Raw genomic sequence first — 18,805 nt, 5'->3', positions numbered from 1 at the left:
AATGCTTTGTTAAAATTCCTGGATGACAACAAATTGTACATACTGAATTGCTTCGGTCTTATAACGCATGGCTGTAACAATGTGTGGGCAACATAACATGTCTAAAACATGGTTTCTCAGACCTACAGCTGGTTTTCAAATGCCCAGCGTCTCCAAAAATATTAACTTTTAAACAGTTTATAGAGGAGTAAATAGTAAATAAAACACAAATAATTAACCTAATCGGGAAAAACTAAAATTACAAAGAAACTTCCCTAACTTCCTATAAATAAACTAATCACAAAAGAAGTAAAAATAAACAGGACACCCCAACGCTCCTACAACATAAGTAAGAGTCTGATTAAATCATTACAAACGACAGCCTAACAGCGTTACTCAAGCATGAACAAAGGAAGGTTTGGGATCTGTCGACGGGAGTAGGAATCTGGAGCTCTCCACGCCACAAGTCTCCACAGCTGTTTTATAGTGACGCATCAGCAGATCCGCCAATCAGGTTCCTCCATCGACAACCAATCCGAAAAACAAGACTTTGCTAAGGCACATGATGACAAGACAGTAACCTTTGGCCAATGATTTCCTTTCTCTCTTTCTGTGACTGTGTGTACAGGTTTGACAATAGAGGGAATGCATTGACGTCGCTTTCCCACAGGAACACGCTCCCTCAAATGGACTGAGTGGCAGAAGAGCTGCTGTGTGACTGGAGTTAATAGGGGAAACTGTGAAAACACAAGTAAAACAAACTATTATCAGTTTAAACTAAAGGGTGGACTCGACATAGTGTTCCTTACAACTTACCAAAGATCCAGTGATCCATGGATATTGACATGCAGCCAGAAATCGTGTTTCCTGACATTAATATGTGCCTGATTCAGACACCGGGGAAATACATAAAGCAAATTTGCCTGTGAACACTTTATATAAATACAATATAGGTAGGTCTAAATCCGGGTGATCACTTATATCTGTTATATATATATATATATATCATATTATCCAGCCTTAAAACATTTGACAGTGTTTATAGTGAAATATTATGATAAGCAACTATTGAAGACCTGTTTTGGCCCATTTATAAGCCTTTTTAACTAGTGAGGACCAGTAAGGTTTTTTTTTTTTTTTTTTATCTAGTTTTGCACGTTTCTATGATAGGTAGGTTTAGATGTAGGGGTTGGGTTAGGTGATAGACTTCCATTGATTTTTACATTAGGATATTTTCTTTGAAATGTGGTCTGTCAAATGTAAATTACAGTCTTTTACAATCACTTTGTTACTATTTTCAGAACCATGATGTCATTTTTCACAACTCTAGACACAAAACTCACAACCAATGATCAAAATGCACATTTTTCAAAACTCTAACCCTTTTCTCAATTGCTTGGATACAATACACATTAAACTTAGATCATTTGTTCATTCAACAAAAATCACCTGTTCAATATGACACAACTTAACATTAAAGTACTACTATTTCAAAAGGCAATTCACACATTACATTTCAAATGAGTGTCTATTCATTTCCTAACAATGATCTAACTATCAATTGATACAACTGCTCAAAATGATAAGTAACTATTGCATTACTCTTAATGCATAGTTGTATGGAAACAGACAAACAATCTTCCATGTTTACAGTAAATCATGAAAGTTTCAAGATAATGAGATTCATTGTCACCAATTAGCGTGGAGCATGAACCATTTAGACTACACTATCCATGGATGTAGCCTAATATTTGATCATAATGCTTTATCAGACACTGTGTCTATGCTCCCAAATACTGTACCATCTCTTCAGACTATTGACAGCACTGCACTGTATAGATAATCACTCCTGTTCTGTTTCTTACAGTACAAGCAAGCAAGTTGAGGAACACTGCATTTGATGTTTTGCTGTCTTTTCTTTTCTATTTCATAGCTAATTATTTTTGCTTTGATTCAAATAAACCTATGTTGTGATTGTACTGTAGTGTTTTGCATCAATATATTACAAACTTTGTTCAATGATTCCACTGTGTCTGTAGTATTCTCTCTACTTTTACAGAGATGTATTTACTGTACATGTAGTACCATAATGAAACCTGTATCAACTATTTTGTTCTACAATATTTAATGATTGTACGAACAATGACACAGTGAAACTATCGGTTGCTTGTGTGTGGGTGATCTATGTTTCAATGGTGTTTCACAGTAAATTAGTTTTTTGAACCAATGATTGTGCAAGTGCAAGATTTCTTTAAAGATGTGAATGCACAATGCAATGTTTTGAACATTAGACAGCCTGTGTTACAAGTGATAACCGTTTTGAGTTTTGTGTCTAGAGTTTTGAAAAATGACTTCAAGGTTCTGAAAATAAATGTAATGTAAATTGAATACCTTACCTCCAATGACCCACAAGTAAATCAACTTAAGAATGGCTGAAAAAGAAGAAAATGTGTTTTCCGGAGGCCTGCCATTTTTGTACGCTGTTGTACAACCTAAATATTGAGAAACTGAAACAGATTTGTTGGTAGAGATGGTCCAAAATTGGTCAAGAGTCTTATAAGCAGCTCCCTAAAACATTTGGTGAAGCTTTTTCTGCTAAATGATCTTCAAGTTACTAAATTTAAGGGTCCACTTCCCTTCTCCACCCTGCACTGTGAATGATTACCAAATGTATTTAATAGAAAAACAGTCTGATTACACTAACATTTTTTTATGATTGTGAGTTACATAAAGATCAGATCACAGATTATGTAGTAATCAATGCAGAAATCCAGATATTATCAAAGGTTTCATAAAATCATTCTTCCCACTGTAGATAGCTAGACAGTGTTTAGCTGCGACCCACAGCTGTAACCAGCTTCCAGATGTCAAAAGAGGAGCCCAGATTGAAAAGTCCAGATTTCTTTCAGTTTATGTCCTTTTATTAATAAAACAATGTAACAGCAATATGGATGTTTATTTATAAATATGATTCTGATGTATTAACTCTTTCCCCATCATTTATTTCCATATCATTTATCAATTTCTGGCTTTCCGTGTTTTCACTGTTATACGGTAGGGGGTGCTATTTCACATCTTTTGAAAGAGTCGTGAATCTCCAGATCAAAACACAGACGAAGAAGAAGCAGATGTAAAACAAAGTGATCATCAACATTAAACAGCATACAAATCAAAACTGCCTAATGTTATTGAATGAAATGTCGACCCAGGATGAGATATAGGACTGTGAAGCTTTGTGGGTGTTGATGGACTCGATCTACTCCATCTGTGTTTTGATCATTGTTCTGAAGCCTATCTGGATGTAGTCTTTGATAAAAATGTGGTTTTCTCAGCTTTTTGCACAAAGTCATGCTTTTTTATGAAACTTACCCACATTCAAGTGTTGATAAAAAAAAAAAAAGAATATATGAAGCTAGAATAAGTTTTTGTCTTTTCTTTTGATAAATTGTATATTCAAATAGAATTTTGTAATTTCGAAATTTTGTGAAAATGATGAAATGTGCTGGCAGTGGCTGGCAACTTTTTTCAAAATTGCTGGTGGAGAAAGAGTCAAAAATGAGGGACACAATATTCTCACACAGATACGTATTTCTGGTGCCGTTTAAAATTGCTGAGCCAGTTCAACTTTAAAGCTCCACACAAAATACAGAAATAGGACTTTTATGAAAATGATGTTTCAGGTCTGTGTGATATCTGTAGCTCCTTTCACACTGATGACACGTGTAAGGCTTCTCTCCAGTGTGAGATCTTATGTGCGTCTTAAGGTTTCCTTTAGTTGTAAAACACTTTCCACACTGAGGGCAGCTGAAAGGCTTCTCTCCAGTGTGAACTCTCATGTGAAGCTCAAGGTTTGTTTTGTTTGAGCAAGTCTTTCCACAGTGATGACATAAAATGTCTTGAGTGAATCCTCATATGGCAACTAAGGTTTATTTTACGTCTGAAACTCTTTCCACACTGATCACATGGGAACGGCTTCTCTCCAGTGTGAATTCTGATGTGGGCATTAATTGTTGCTCTTTGTGAAAAACATTTTCCACACTGTTGGCAGGTGAAAGGTTTCTCTCCAGTGTGAATTCGCATGTGGACTTGAAGGCTGTTTTTTCGACTAAAACTTTTCCCACACTGTTGGCAGGTGAAAGGGTTTTCTCCAGTGTGAATTCTCATGTGGACTTTAAGGTTTCCTTTTTCAGTGAAACTTTTTCCACACTGTTTGCAGGCGAAAGGCTTCTCTCCAGTGTGAGTTCTTAAATGTGCATTAAGGTTTGCATGATGACTGAAACATTTTCCACACTGAAAGCAGGTGAAACTTCTAGATCCTCTTTTCCGAGCTCTTTTTTGTGTGGAAGTCTTTTGAGTCTGTGAGCAAAAAGATTTTTCTTCAGTTATTGAATCATGAGGCTTCTCTTGCATTTCATTCAGTTCTTGACTCTCTTCTTTCAGCACCATCAGGTCTAAGGTGAAAAAAGACAAAAACATGTTAACCCTAGTTTAAATGTACAAAGTAAAAGACACATTTCGACCAGTGGTTAGGGTTGCCAACCGTTCCATATAATACATAATCTTCCCATATCTAGGAATTAAAACGTTTCGTATTAAACCCAAATGGAACAGAGATTGTCCTGTATAGGTAGTAATGTAGTAAGCTATACGCAAGGATACCACCAAGTTTTAAAGAGTTTTTGCATATACCCTCCTGGTTATGAGAGAGTTGACAGCTCCAACTTCACAGGAATTTAATTCCCTTAATTCGTTAATTCCCGTCACTGGCCGCATTTTGATTTCAGCATAATCATGTAGTCAGCATTTGCCCAAACTCTAATTGTTAAAAGATTAGTTCACTTTAAAAAAAAAAAATCCTGAAAATTTACTCACCCCCATGTCATACAAGATGGCAATGTCTTTCTTTTTTCAGTCGAAAATAAATTTAGGTTTTTGAGGAAACTATTCCAGGATTTTTCTCCATATAATGGACTTCAATGGCAACCAACGGTTTGAAAGTTCAAATTTCCGTCTCAATGCAGCTTCAAAGGTTCAACACGATCCCAGCCGAGAAATACGGGTCTTATCTAGCAAAACGATTGGTCATTTTCTATATATATAAAAAAAGTACTATTTAACCACAGATGCCTGTCTTGTACCATCTCTAAGATGCGCCACGCAATGCGTCATCACATTGGAAAGGTCACGCGTCACGCCATCTGTCCAAGTTATTTGTCTGTGTACTCTGGTTCAAAAAGGTCAGGAAGGGCGAAAAACTCCCTCTCATTTCCTCCAACTTCAAAATCGTCCAACATCTTTGTTTTAATTTATTATTATTATTATTTTCGTGACCTTTCCAACGTGATGACGTAATACGTGGTGCATCTCAGAGATGGTACAAGAAGGCATTTGTGGTTAAAAAGTCACAGTCAATATAAAACGTTTACTGACTCCAAAACTTTTCCTTTACTTAAATTTTACAATAAACAGGAACACCAACTCACGGAGGTCCCTCTCTGGAAATGAAATGAAATATACTTTATTGTCCCCGATAGAGAAATTTGGAGTGGACTCAAAAGCAACATTCCATACTTAAAACCATTCTAGCCTCTTTCAATGTACATTGTTCAAAAAGAGACTGGATACTGGGAAAGTCTTTCTGTCCTGTCAATTTCATAGCAGTTTGCAGGTTTCTGTACCAGGTGGACAAACCATACCTATTAACACTTTCTAATACAAATTCGTAAGAGAACAAGTCATTTTCTATCAACACCAAAAAAACACAATCTACGTAAAAAATACAGTCTTTGTGAGAGTCTTTCGCAGACAGTCTTTCTCTGTCTGGGCAGCTCCCTCACTCAGCGTTGTGACGCTTTGGGGAATGCCTTCAGCGTGACTATGTCTGATGCATGTGTGCAATTCCAATCTTGATTGGTGCTGGATCATCTCGTGACATGAGACGGAGGCTATGAATGGAGGCTGGCAACACAACAGAATCAGCTGTCTTCAGCAAGCGCTATGTGTGACTGTCAGTCTTATTTGGTGTTGTCTGTCCCTTGTTATATATAAATAGAAAGTACTGTTGAATAACCAGCAGTTTAGACTGTGTGTGCATCCCTGCCCTCATTACATCACGGGTGGAGACACACACGATCTGTGTGTGTGTGCTGCTTGGGTGTGGACCATATGCCCGGTCATCTCTAGAGGGAGCTGGCTGTGTTAGATGTCCTCAGCAATTGATGAGGGGGATAATTGGTGATTTGGCAGCCGTATCCCCGCAGTATGAGGAGCTTATGGAGGTGGTTTCTCGTGCTGTCTAAATTAAACATAGAACATAAACATAGGCCAGCCAAGAAGTGGGAAGCGCTGAGAAAAAGCAAGTTAGATGAGTGCTTCCTACAGTCACAGCCACAACTGGGGTTAACCATTCACTTGGGTGTCAAGATCGTGGGAAAAGCCTTTCTCTTCCCGCCTATCCAGTCACACAGTCCACCACAATTCTGCGATCGTGGGACTCAAAGAGAATGGCTATGGGACGTTGCCCAGGGTTGAAGAGACATTGGTTGCATGGATCTCCCAACACTGCATCGTCCCTCAAAGCCCCAACAGTGGTGGGCAAGACGTACATGACAGCGGGTCAGGCTGGCGCTTGTTTACACAAAATGGGTATTTTACAAGCATACCAGGCCGAAGAGGTGGGGCCCTTATATATTATAGAGCTGTCGGGCCACTGATATGTCTCTCCATGTCACAAAGGAGACAGCCAGCGCCATCAGCCACTCCATGGCAGCTATGGTGGCTACAGAGAGACACCTCTGGTTAAACTTCTCGAATGTCAAGAAGGACAAGTCTTTCCCCCCTAATGCCCTGCCTCGCCGTCAGCGGTCCCATTGGGCTCCTGCCAAAGAGCAGCCCCAGCCATGTACGTCAGGCTCTTCATACGGGCAGCAACTAAAGGAGAGTTTTGAGAGTGTAAAGATGTAAGAATGGACATAGCAGTCTTCATTTACTCTCGTTGTTACTCTCGTATGGATCTGTACCAACTGTTCGTGATCCAGCTAACAGACTCTGGAGCGATAGGCCTAACGTTACTAATCACGGCAGTAATGAAAGGGAGAGCACACACTTTATTACAGTTCATAGGAGTAGTTTTACGGATATAAAGTTTACCAGTTTATTAAGCACCCACTGAAAAGGCATAAAGTCTGTTTATATTTGTTTACTGTTAGTTGTAACGAGTGTCTTGTGTAATTTGCTGTGTATTGTTGTGTTGATGATAATGAAAGGGAGAGAGGGTTTATGGATAAGACTTTAATGCGCACTTCTTATATTGTGTTTATTCTAGAGCCCAACCGATTTATCGGCAGGCCGATATTATCGGCAGGCCGATATTATCGGCCGATATTAGGCATTTTCCAAACTATCGGTATCGGCATTTATAATGGTCGATAAATGAATATTTCAAAAATAAAATAAAAACGGACAAAACACCCTTCAACCATGTCATGAGTGTTGGCGTTGTATAGTTTGTCCACCAGAGGGCACTCTACACCGTCCCTGTTGGCAACACTCGTGTATAACGCGCCACACATCCTGCAACCTGCTGATCCAGCCAGAGACGGGCAGAGAGAACCAGTTATCCGCGAGTGAGATCATCGGTGAAGTGTGTTCATGGTGAGTTGGTCACGAGACATACATTGCTTGAATAACAATTAAAAGAACATCCCCATCAGTTCTCTTAACTCAAATAAGCATGACAAAATTTGTGTCTATCATGTCCAGTTTTGCTGCTGTTAAATAAGCCGAGATTGAAGCGGAATTAGCTAGTAATTACGTTACGTTGTTCCAGTGTAGTTGACTGACTGTCCTTTTAACTTTGGACAATGTGACTGAAGTACTTCTTTAATAGCGTGACAGTTATAGCAATGAGACGTATCATCTCTCCTTGGCCTGTTATATTGAAAATGTATGTTTTACAATTTGCAGTATGACGTTATCCATTGCTAAATTATGGCTCATCATAGACTAGTTAACCACAAAGCTAGCTAATGCCACTATCAGTGGAAGACCGCTAACGTTAACATTAATGAGCTTGGAAACCACAACGAACTTATTCTGCCTAAATAAAGTAATGATTACTGTATTTATAACTAGCATATCTCTAGTTACAGTCCCTGCATTGTAAAATGTAAGTTAGACTTGCGAGGAGTGAACATTTAGACATAGAGAAAAAGTATCAAACGTAGCTTGTGCATAAAAGTTAGCTTTTCTTTAACACGTGTGTGAAATCCAATGACGCCAAGTGTGCGTTGCAGACTGTCGTTCAGCCGCAGCATTAACGAGTCACATAATGGATTTAGATCACTAAATAGTAGGTTTTAGAAGGCAGGCAGCAACTGATGATCGAAAATGGTTTGATGTAGCTTGATGGAAAGAATTTAAAAAGTGCAGGTAAAGGGATAAGCAAGCTGACATTGTAATTATAAGGTAGCTTATAAGGCAATGTAGGGACTAATTATTACACACACACACAAACATTTAGGAGTGACCTTTATCTTGTTTAATGATAATATAAACGATGATGATAGTAATAATGTCATCATTATTTTTTGTAATTGTTACTGTCAATAATAATAATAATAATAATAATAATAATAATGCTGATAGTAATAGTTGTGGCTGTAGCAGCAATCATTTTATTTGTATGTTTATGTTACGTTTTATGTTATGTTGTTTTTTGTATATCTCACCTGGCTTGTTTACTTTATATTTTGACAGATGGCAAGTGGAGGACGAAGTCAAGTATGGGAGCATTTCACAAAAGGCCCATCAGGTACAGTTACATGCAACATCTGTACAGCCTCTGTGAGCCAGGGATCTGGCAGCCTCAAATTTAAAAATACATCCAACTTGTGGGCACACCTTAAATCAAAACACAAAGAGATCTACGAGAAGACGCAAAAAGAAGCACAGCCTCAAGTTCCAACCACATCATTGACACAGCCAACCCTAAAACAAGTGCTAGAGAAAACCACAAAATGGACTCTAAATGATCCAAGAACTGAAGAAATGGACAAACTCCTGATGGAGATGATAGCCAGTGACATCCTGCCTTTTGCAGTTGTTGAGGGTGCAGGGTTTAAAAGGGTTATGGCCAAGGCAGAGCCCAGATACTCATTAAAGACAGAGAAATTTTTCCGTACAAAGAAGATGGATGAGATTTACTCAGGAGTTGTAAACAAAATAAAGAAACTGCTGTCAGTTGAAAATGCAGGAACAGCATTTCTTTTACCACCGACTGTTGGTCAGGGTCAAATGAGGCACTCATGAGCCTGACTGCTCATTTCATTGACAAGAATTGGAAAAAGGTCCAGCTTGTCTTGAACGTGAAATCCTTGTCACAGTCCCACACAGGACAGTACATTGGAGAGACATTTCTGTCCATGCTTGAAGAATGGGAAATTGATGAGGAGCGGGTCATGCTTGTACTCAGGGACAGTGGGGCAAATATGGTGAAAGGCATGCGCCTTGTTGAGATGCCAGACCTGAGCTGCAGTGCTCACATACTGCACCTAGTTATCAATGATGGCCTCAGTTCCCAGAGAGTGGTGGTACAGCAACGCCTATCTAAAATTCAGGAGGAGCTAGATGTCCCACAGCATTCGATCATACAGGCAGTACAGACAAGGTGGAACTCGACACTGCACATGTTGGTGAGAATGATTGAACAGAAAAGAGCCATCACTGCGTATGCCCACGACCATGGACATTTCTCATGTCTGTCAGCAGAGGAATGGTCCATTGCGTCGAACCTGGCAGAGAGCCCTTGGACCACTGGAGGAGGTGACACTGGAATTCAGCAGAGAGGACTCATTCACATCCTGCATTCTACCATGTTTCTGTATCAAAAATTATAAGGAAACACCAGTCCTTTGTTTAGGCTTGGTTTGTAGGGAATTACAAACCTGCGCACATATATTCAAAAGCACATAACTATAGAACCAATTCTTAATGCGCACGTGACCGCCATCAGCGTTTCTCACAGGTTCGCGTTTAAAGTCTGTGTAGAGAGAATGGTGTCGTCTTAGCGGCCCCTAATTTAATAACAAATGATTGTTGCCACGGAAGCGAATCAATCAAAACTACATTTAGCTGGAAAATAACTTTACTAAAGAACCGCTATAAAGCCAAAACAATCTCTGTTACCATATATTATATGTTTATCTCTGTAAAGCTGCTTTGAAACAATCTACATTGTTAAAAGCGCTATATAAATGAAGATGACTTGACTTGACTTTAGCAGTGTTACAACGTTTACTGGAGTCAGAGGGACCAACCACCAGGGGTATTCAAACCACAAGAAAATTCATGCTGGACAGTTTGCAAAAAAGATTTGCAAAAGTTAAAGACGCTAAAGAGGTGGTGCTTGCCTGTGTCCTGGACCCACGCTACAAAGAGCGGCCTTTGGTACCAGAAATTCTGGTAAAAGTGAAAACCTGGCTAAAAGAGGCTATGGAGACCAGTCCACCAGATTCTGCCACGAAAACTCCATCTGAGGAGACCGATCCCAAAAGGCCGAGAACAGAGGACCAAGTACCCAGTCTCTTAGACTCGCTGTATGACACTGTGCTCCTTCCATCCACCAGTGAGGCAGTGGAACCAGAGGGGATCATCGAAGAGCTAGAGCGGTACTTCAGAGAGCCTGTCATTGACAGAAAGAGTGGGAATCCATATGATTGGTGGAAACACAACACCAACCGTTTCACCAGACTGTCAGCTTTGGCAAGGCAGTACCTCTCCTCTCCACCCTCCTCTGTGGCGAGCGAAAGAGTGTTCAGCACCATAGGGAATATTTATGAAGATAGGCGAAGCTCTTTGAAAGGAGAGAATGCAGAGAAACTTTGCTTCTTGTACTACAACCTGCCTCTGCTGGACTGGAGCTATTGAGGATTGACTGATTCAGTACACTACCTCATATACTGTTAGCAATTTATAAGTAGTATAGTTCAAAGTTAAATTTATGAAGCTTACCAAGTCTTTTAATACTGGTAACTTTGAATTGGTTGTTGTTGTTTTTGTGTTTTTGTTCAAAGGACTTTACGTTTCATATCTTAAAGGTATAGCGGAGGATTTTCTTTTTCCGGGTGGGTAGTGTAAACTATTGGTCCACCTAAGTGTCAATCATTCTGGTGATATGTTTACGTAAGGCCGTCGTACGTGCTCGTCCCTGGCTCGTCCCTTAGTTTTCGCTTTCTGCGCATGCGCACTTTCAGGTGTTTATGTGTGGTGAGCTAGAGCTAAGCCATTCATTGAAGCTCGCCGTTTCACCGGGTCCTTTGAAAATGTCTGAGGGTCGCAAGAGAAAAAGTTTGTACGAACTGTATGAGAAGAAGAGAAAGGCCTCAGAAGAGAGAAACAAGATCAGAGTGTTTTTGGGAGATTGTTTCACACGATGGCGTGCGCTGATAACACAGGTTGGGCTTCCCACTGATGCCTCAGTCGCGAAGTTTCTACTCGACAGGTAAAGTTTGGCATGCTATTTGGAGAAAAAGTGCAAATCTTCTTTTGGAAAGTAATCTTGTATGAGCGATGCCGACAGCAATTTGTAAACAGAGCGTGCACGAGGAGAACCTCGCACACGTTAATAGGCGTTCCCTCTCGGGAGCAGGTAGAGTGTTGTGCGCATGTGCATTTTTTCAAAAAGTGGAGAGGGCGGTTCTTATCTAAAATTCGGAAAGATCCTCCGCTATACCTTTAAGTTTGTATTTTTATACATTTTATTTATCAGAACTTCGGTCAGGCTCTAGTTTATTCAGCTCTTACAGTGATTTTCTGGAGTAAAACTAACGCTTCATCTTTTGTGTGATGTACAATAAACTTATAAACTTATGTAACAATAAACTTAAAACATGAACATAAAACTTATCAGTAAATGTTTGGCCATCATTCGGTCGGGGTCCGCTACAACAGGCTAATTAGTGGATAAAAGCAGATGACAAATACGTTATAACCATAATTAAACTAAACTATACCTGTTCTGTCTCCATACAGCATATATTCTCTGGCTCTGTGGGGGCATTATTGTCCGACTCCGGGTCGAAATGAACACCGCTACTGAGAGTTTCTTGTTTTGATATTATCATTCCGTGAGATGAGATTGTCCTGCCACTGAGCGCGAGCGCGAGCTCGTGAGGCTCCGACCCTTGTGTGCCGGCAGGGACTAAAACGGCACGTTTTTCTCAGCCCCAAAAAGTGACAATTTAAACATGCTGTAAAAAATTATCAGTTGGGTATTTTAAGCTAAAACTTCACATACACACTCAGGGGACATCAAAGGCTTATTTAACATCTTGTGAAAAGGGGCATAATAGGTGCCCTTTAACTCGAGTGCTGCATTTTTAGAACGCCGTTTCATACACTGTATGCTGTACAGGAGCACAACTGTATGCTGTAAAAGATGCAAAACGTAAAACCATGGAAAAGTAGCAGAGTGGAATGGAAAAACGCATTGTGTTCATTGATGCAGCCAACAACAGAATATTTAGATTTGGTATTGCACACGGGAGTGAACGACATCAGGCTGCGCCAGACGGAAGCTCTGAAGAAAGACTTCAGGAATCTGATCGATACGGTACGCAGCACATCGCCTGATATAACGATCATTGTGTCAGGACTGCTTCCCACGTACCGACTAGGACATGACAAGTTTAGTAGATTATTTGCGCTTAATGAATGGTTAATGTCATGGTGCAATGAGCAGAAACTGCTCTTTGTAAATAATTGGAATCTGTTTTGGGAGCGTCCTAGGCTTTACCGTGCTGATGGCTTACACCCAAACAGATTCGGATCGGATCTTCTGTCAGATAACATCTCCAAAATGTTAAATACCTTTTGACGACTAGTAACCAAAAGTCCAAATCATAGTCTCTGCTGCACCAAATTAACTGATATAAATACTAGTGTAGAACATTGCATAGAAACTGTGTCTATTCCTCGTTTAGTGCGATCAAATAATAAATCTACTGCAGGATCTAGGAAAAATCTAATTGTTATTAAAACAGAAAATGTTGCTATTAGTAAACAAAAACAATTTCTAAAGCTAGGTCTTTTAAACATTAGATCACTCACACCTAAGGCAGTTATTGTAAATGAAATAGTCACAGATAATAACTTCGATGTACTTTGCCTTACTGAAACCTGGCTTAAACCAAATGATTATTTCGGTCTAAATGAGTCTACTCCATCAGGATACTCCTATAAGCACGAGCCCCGTCTGATTGGTCGTGGCGGCGGTATTGCAACTATCTATAGAGATATTCTCAATGTTACTCAGAAAACGGGTTATAAGTTTATTTCATTTGAAGTACTTGTACTAAATGTTACGCTCTTAGATGATAGAAAAACATCCCTATTATCTTTAGCCTTGGCTACCGTATATAGATCACCAGGGCCTTACGCTGATTTCCTAAAAGATTTCCTAAAAGAATTTGCAAATTTTCTCTCAGATCTATTGGTCAATGTCGATAAAATATTAATTGTTGGAGATTTTAACATACACGTAGATAATCAAAATGATACGTTAGGGGCTGCGTTTATAGACTTATTAAACTCCTTTGGGGTTAAGCAAAACGTTACCGGACCAACTCATCGTTTTAATCATGCACTCGATTTAATTATATCACATGGAACCGATCCAACCGATATAGATATCATTCCGCAAAGTGATAATGTAACTGACCATTACATGGTAACTTGCATATTACGTACCCCGGTAATATATCATGCTGCGCCGCGTTATCGTTTAGGCAGAACAATCCTTCCATCCACCATAGATAATTTTTCAAATTGCTTATCGGATCTGTCTCAGCTGCTGCCTTAACCTAAACAAACAGATGAACTAGACGAACTAACCAGCACTATGAGCACCATTCTCTCTGGAAAATTGGATATTGTTGCACCTATGAGACTAAAAAAGGTCAGAGAGAAAATTAAAGCACCATGGTACAACAATACTACTCGTGTTCTAAAGAGAGAAACCCGTAATTTAGAGCGTAAATGGAAACAAACTAATTTAGAGGTTTTTAGAATCGCTTGGAAAGACAGTTCGTCACGCTATAAAAAGGCCCTAAAAGCGGCCAGGGCTGAGCACCTCCGCAAACTAATAGAAAATAACCAAAACAATCCTAGGTTCTTATTTAACACCGTGGCTAGACTAACAAATAAACAAGCGTCACCTGAACAAAATATTCCGTTACAGTTTAGTAGTAATGATTTCATGAATTTTTTCACGGAGAAAATAGAAAACATCAGATCCACAATTGTAAACGTTCAATCTTCAATCGCGCCTTATAATTCAGCCTCGATTATCACCCCGCAAGAACAATTACAGTGCTTTACAACTATAGAACAAAAAGAGTTAAATAAACTTATCATTTCCTCTAAAACAACAACATGTTTATTAGATCCCATACCAACTAAACTATTGAAAGAAGTGTTACCTATAGTGGAAGAGCCTCTCCTCAATATTATTAACTCGTCTTTATCTTTAGGTCATGTTCCAAGAACATTTAAACTGGCAGTTATAAAACCTCTCATTAAGAAACCACAATTAGACCCAAATAACCTAGCAAATTATAGACCCATTTCAAATCTTCCTTTTATGTCCAAAATATTAGAAAAAGTTGTGTCTGCCCAACTGGGCTCTTTCTTGCAAGAAAATGACACCTATGAAAAGTTTCAGTCTGGGTTCAGGCCGCATCATAGCACTGAAACTGCGCTTGTTAAAATCACAAATGATTTACTCTTAGCTTCTGACCAAGGCTGTATCTCAATACTAGTTTTACTTGATCTTAGTGCTGCGTTCGATACTATAGATCACACAATACTCTTAGATCGGCTACAAAACTATACCGGTGTTCAAGGACAAGCATTAAGCTGGTTCAGATCATACCTATCTGACCGCTACCATTTTGTCTATTTAAACGGAGAAAAATCGATCATAACTCCAGTAAACTATGGAGTGCCGCAAGGATCTGTGTTAGGCCCTCTATTATTCTCAATATATATGCTGCCACTTGGAAATATTATAAGGAAACATGGAATTAGTTTCCATTGTTATGCTGATGACACTCAAATATATATTTCATCACGGCCGGATGAAAACGCTAAATTATCTAAATTGACAGAGTGTGTTAAAGATATAAAAGATTGGATGACGCACAATTTTCTTTTATTAAATCCAGATAAGACAGAGGTAATACTTATCGGTTCAAAAAACCACCCACAAAACCTCTCACAATACAACTTTAACATAGTAGGGTGTCCTGTTACTTTATCCTCTACAGTAAAAGACCTGGGTGTTATATTAGATTGTAACTTGTCTTTTGAAAATCATATTTCATATGTTACAAAAACAGCCTTTTTTCACCTTAGAAATATTGCTAAGTTACGTAACATGCTATCAGTTTCTGATGCAGAAAAGTTAGTTCATGCATTCATGACCTCGAGACTAGATTACTGTAATGCTTTATTAGCTGGTTGTCCTGCATCCTCAATAAACAAGCTACAGTTAGTCCAAAATGCCGCCGCTAGAGTTCTTACTAGATCAAGAAAGTTTGACCATATAACACCAATTTTATCATCACTACATTGGTTACCTATAAAGTTCCGTTTTAATTACAAGGTATTGCTACTGACTTATAAAGCCCTAAACGGCTTAGCTCCAGTTTATTTAACGGATCTTTTATCGCCCTATAATCCATCGCGCTCTTTAAGATCACTAAATTCGAGGCTTTTGGTCATACCTAGGATATCCAGATCCACCAAAGGAGGGAGAGCATTTTCACATTTAGCTCCAAAACTCTGGAATAGCCTTCCTGATACTGTTCGTTGCTCAGATTCGCTCTCCCAGTTTAAAACTAGATTAAAGACGCATCTCTTCAGCCAGGCATTCATATAATATTTTAATCTTACAGTTAAATCCGGTCTCTACTTCATAAAAGCCAGAGGAGAACTGGCCCCCGACTGAGCCTGGGTTCTCCCAAGGTTTTTTTTTTCTCCATTAGGTCACCTGATGGAGTTTTTCGGTTCCTTGCCACTGTTGCCTTTGGCTTGCTCAGTTGGGGATACTTAAATTGATTAATCGATTCAACAGTGCTATTGATCTGCATTACCAAACGTGGATGTTTTACACCAGAAACAAACACTGATGTACTATTTTATTTAATACTGTGAAGCTGCTTTGATACAATCTGTATTGTGAAAAGCGCTATATAAATAAAGTTGACTTGACTTGACTTGACTTAGATTATTTTTCACGTAACTGAGACCTTCATGTGTTTCCTAGCTGCTCTAATGAGGGGATAAACATGGCGGACGGTGTACAGCCTACTCAGGGGAGGATCGAAGCTAGATTTCATTATCAGTTGTGGGCAGGGCCTGTGCAATGTGACGTCACCATATATAAAAACACAAAGGACTCATTTTGAGAAACTGTTTATGATTCATGAGGAATATAAAAAAGGAGAGGATGGATTTTTACAGAGTTTACACACTTTACAGAGTTTACACACTGCTGACACACATTTATTTTCTAACACATTTAAAAGTGAATTTTGCCTAATAGGTCCCCTTTTTCATTAAAGGGATACTCCACTTTAAAATGAAAATTCTGTCATCATATACTCACCCTCATGTTGTTTCAAACCTGTATGAATTTCTTTCTTCTGCTGAACAGAAAGGAAGATATTTAGAAGAATATCAGTAACCAGACAGTTTCTGGTCCCATTGACTTCCATAGTATATATTTTTTCCTACTATGGAAGTCAATGGGACCAAAAACTGTCTGGTTACTGACATTCTTCTAAATACCTTCCTTTCTGTTCAGCAGAAGAAAGAAATTCATACAGGTTTGAAACAACATGAGGGTGAGTATATGATGACAGAATTTTCATTTTAAAGTGGAGTATCCCTTTAACATTAAATTAATTCTGGAAAAAAAATGCTCAAGGTTTAGTTGTGTAACAGCCATTTTTATTTTTTCAGTAAAATATAGCAAAATGTAGATTTTGTTAGATACGGTTGCATTATTAAGTGATAACAATTAAGTTTTTTTTTTTTTTTTTTTTACTGTTTTCAATGCAGAAGCAGATATTCCCTGCTGAAAAATCTCCAGCATAAATTCTGCATGCTGGGACCAGTTCTAACCAGCATAAACCAGCCATGAAATTCATGCTGATTTATTCTGGATATATCTGCAGGTTTTCGTTACATGAAGCGACCCACTCCATGTCAAATAATACCGCTTTACTTATAACTCTTACATGACATTCTCAAAAAAAATATTATTCATTCCTGTAAAGCTTTTCATTTTAATACGGATCAAATGACTAGGTTTAGTTGTGAGAATGAAACCAACCTGTTTGTTCCTCAGTATCTTCAAGTTTCACTCTGAATGTTTCTTCAATCTTCATGTCTTCTTGTTTCACACTGAATACTTCTTCAATCTTCATATCTTCATTCTCCACTTTAATAAACGCCATCTTTATAGTAGTGTCACATGGATCTCAGTCGCTTCACCAGGAGTTTTTCTGTGTGTTTGTCCTGTTTAAGATCAGAAAAATTAACAGAAAGAAAAATAAATCCAAACTTGTAGTCAAATCACCGGTAAGAGAGTCAGTGTGCTAGTTAATAGTGATTAGTCAAAAACACTTAAAACTACCACTACAAATTCATGAGCATAAATTACAAAGACACTTCTCATTTAGTTGTGATCAAAAAGTATCTTTGTAATTTATATTCATGAATTTGTAGAGGTAGTTGTGATTTTATATTTATATTGATTAGTAAATTACATATAGTGCATTTAACTGAAAACATTTGCAGGTAATTTGTTAAAGTTAAAGTCATTAACGTTTTCGTTGCATTTACACTGTTTTGACCAGCAGGTGACGTCAGCGTGCGGTAATTCGAGCGATTCGAATCACTGAATCATTTTGCGAAGCAATTCATTTATTTGACTCGGAAAAAAGCTCCGTTTCTCCATCACTACCTACTTGCCAGTCACCGAATTCTTGTTAATAAAATGATTCACAATATTTTGAGCGAAATGAGACCCACCTTTTCTATTACTCATGTGTGGATGCGCTTTACACACACACAATAACGTTCGTTCATTAATGTTAAATAAAGCAAATAAATATGTTATATTCAATAATAATTCACTAATTTTACATTTCTAACAAAAACTATGCATTGAAACAGTTTGTATTGATTGAAACACTCAAAATGCTTAAACACAAACCTTTCATCAGCCGAATCACAACAGATGCAGGAGCGCGGCGGCGCCTTATGAAGTCACACCGCCATACCAAAATAAAAGTCCCGTTCACACTCTGCTGTCTAAAAATCACAAAAGTGAATCAAATTTACACAAATAAACACACAAATAATAAAACATGTCAGATGTTTTTATATTTGAATTTTTGTGACAGGCATATTAAAAAATATGTTGTCAAATGGTGTGCTAGCACATCTAATATGTGAGATTTAGTCTTAGAGACAAAACAGTCATGTTTGGGTGCAGAAATCATTTATACCAGGGGTCCAAAACATTTTTAGTAACACATTTTTTTATTTTTTTTTATTGACATGAAAGTTGCCGTTAAAGTTGCCATAGCAAAAACGGTAACTATTAAACATTAAACAAAGTGAGTCAATTAAATGAAACCTTTATTATGACCAGAGAAATATGCAATAATCAATAGGTAGCAAGTTGCAATGTGTTTTATTAATACTGCAAAATTAATTGTTATTTTTCCTTGACTCTGTAAATGAGTCATACCTATAT

At 38.3% G+C, this 18,805-nt stretch overlaps 2 long non-coding RNA genes across 2 annotated transcripts in view; one reads left to right on the top strand and one right to left on the bottom strand.

The window, feature by feature from the left end:
• Positions 1 to 18,805, top strand: part of LOC308690179 — a 1,067,189-nt gene that overhangs the window by 178,110 nt on the left and 870,274 nt on the right. The window lies entirely within an intron of this gene.
• On the bottom strand, positions 2,886 to 18,359 carry LOC308689557. Its single transcript, XR_014030016.1, has 3 exons — positions 18,260 to 18,359; positions 17,375 to 17,559; positions 2,886 to 4,430 (listed from the first exon to the last, which is right to left on the bottom strand). It is a non-coding gene; the product is annotated as an uncharacterized lncRNA (long non-coding RNA).

This window comes from Scardinius erythrophthalmus (genome assembly GCF_964197995.2).
Source record: "Scardinius erythrophthalmus genome assembly, chromosome: 4".
NCBI lineage: Eukaryota > Metazoa > Chordata > Actinopteri > Cypriniformes > Leuciscidae > Scardinius > Scardinius erythrophthalmus.
This window is presented reverse-complemented; position numbering and strand designations above follow the sequence as displayed.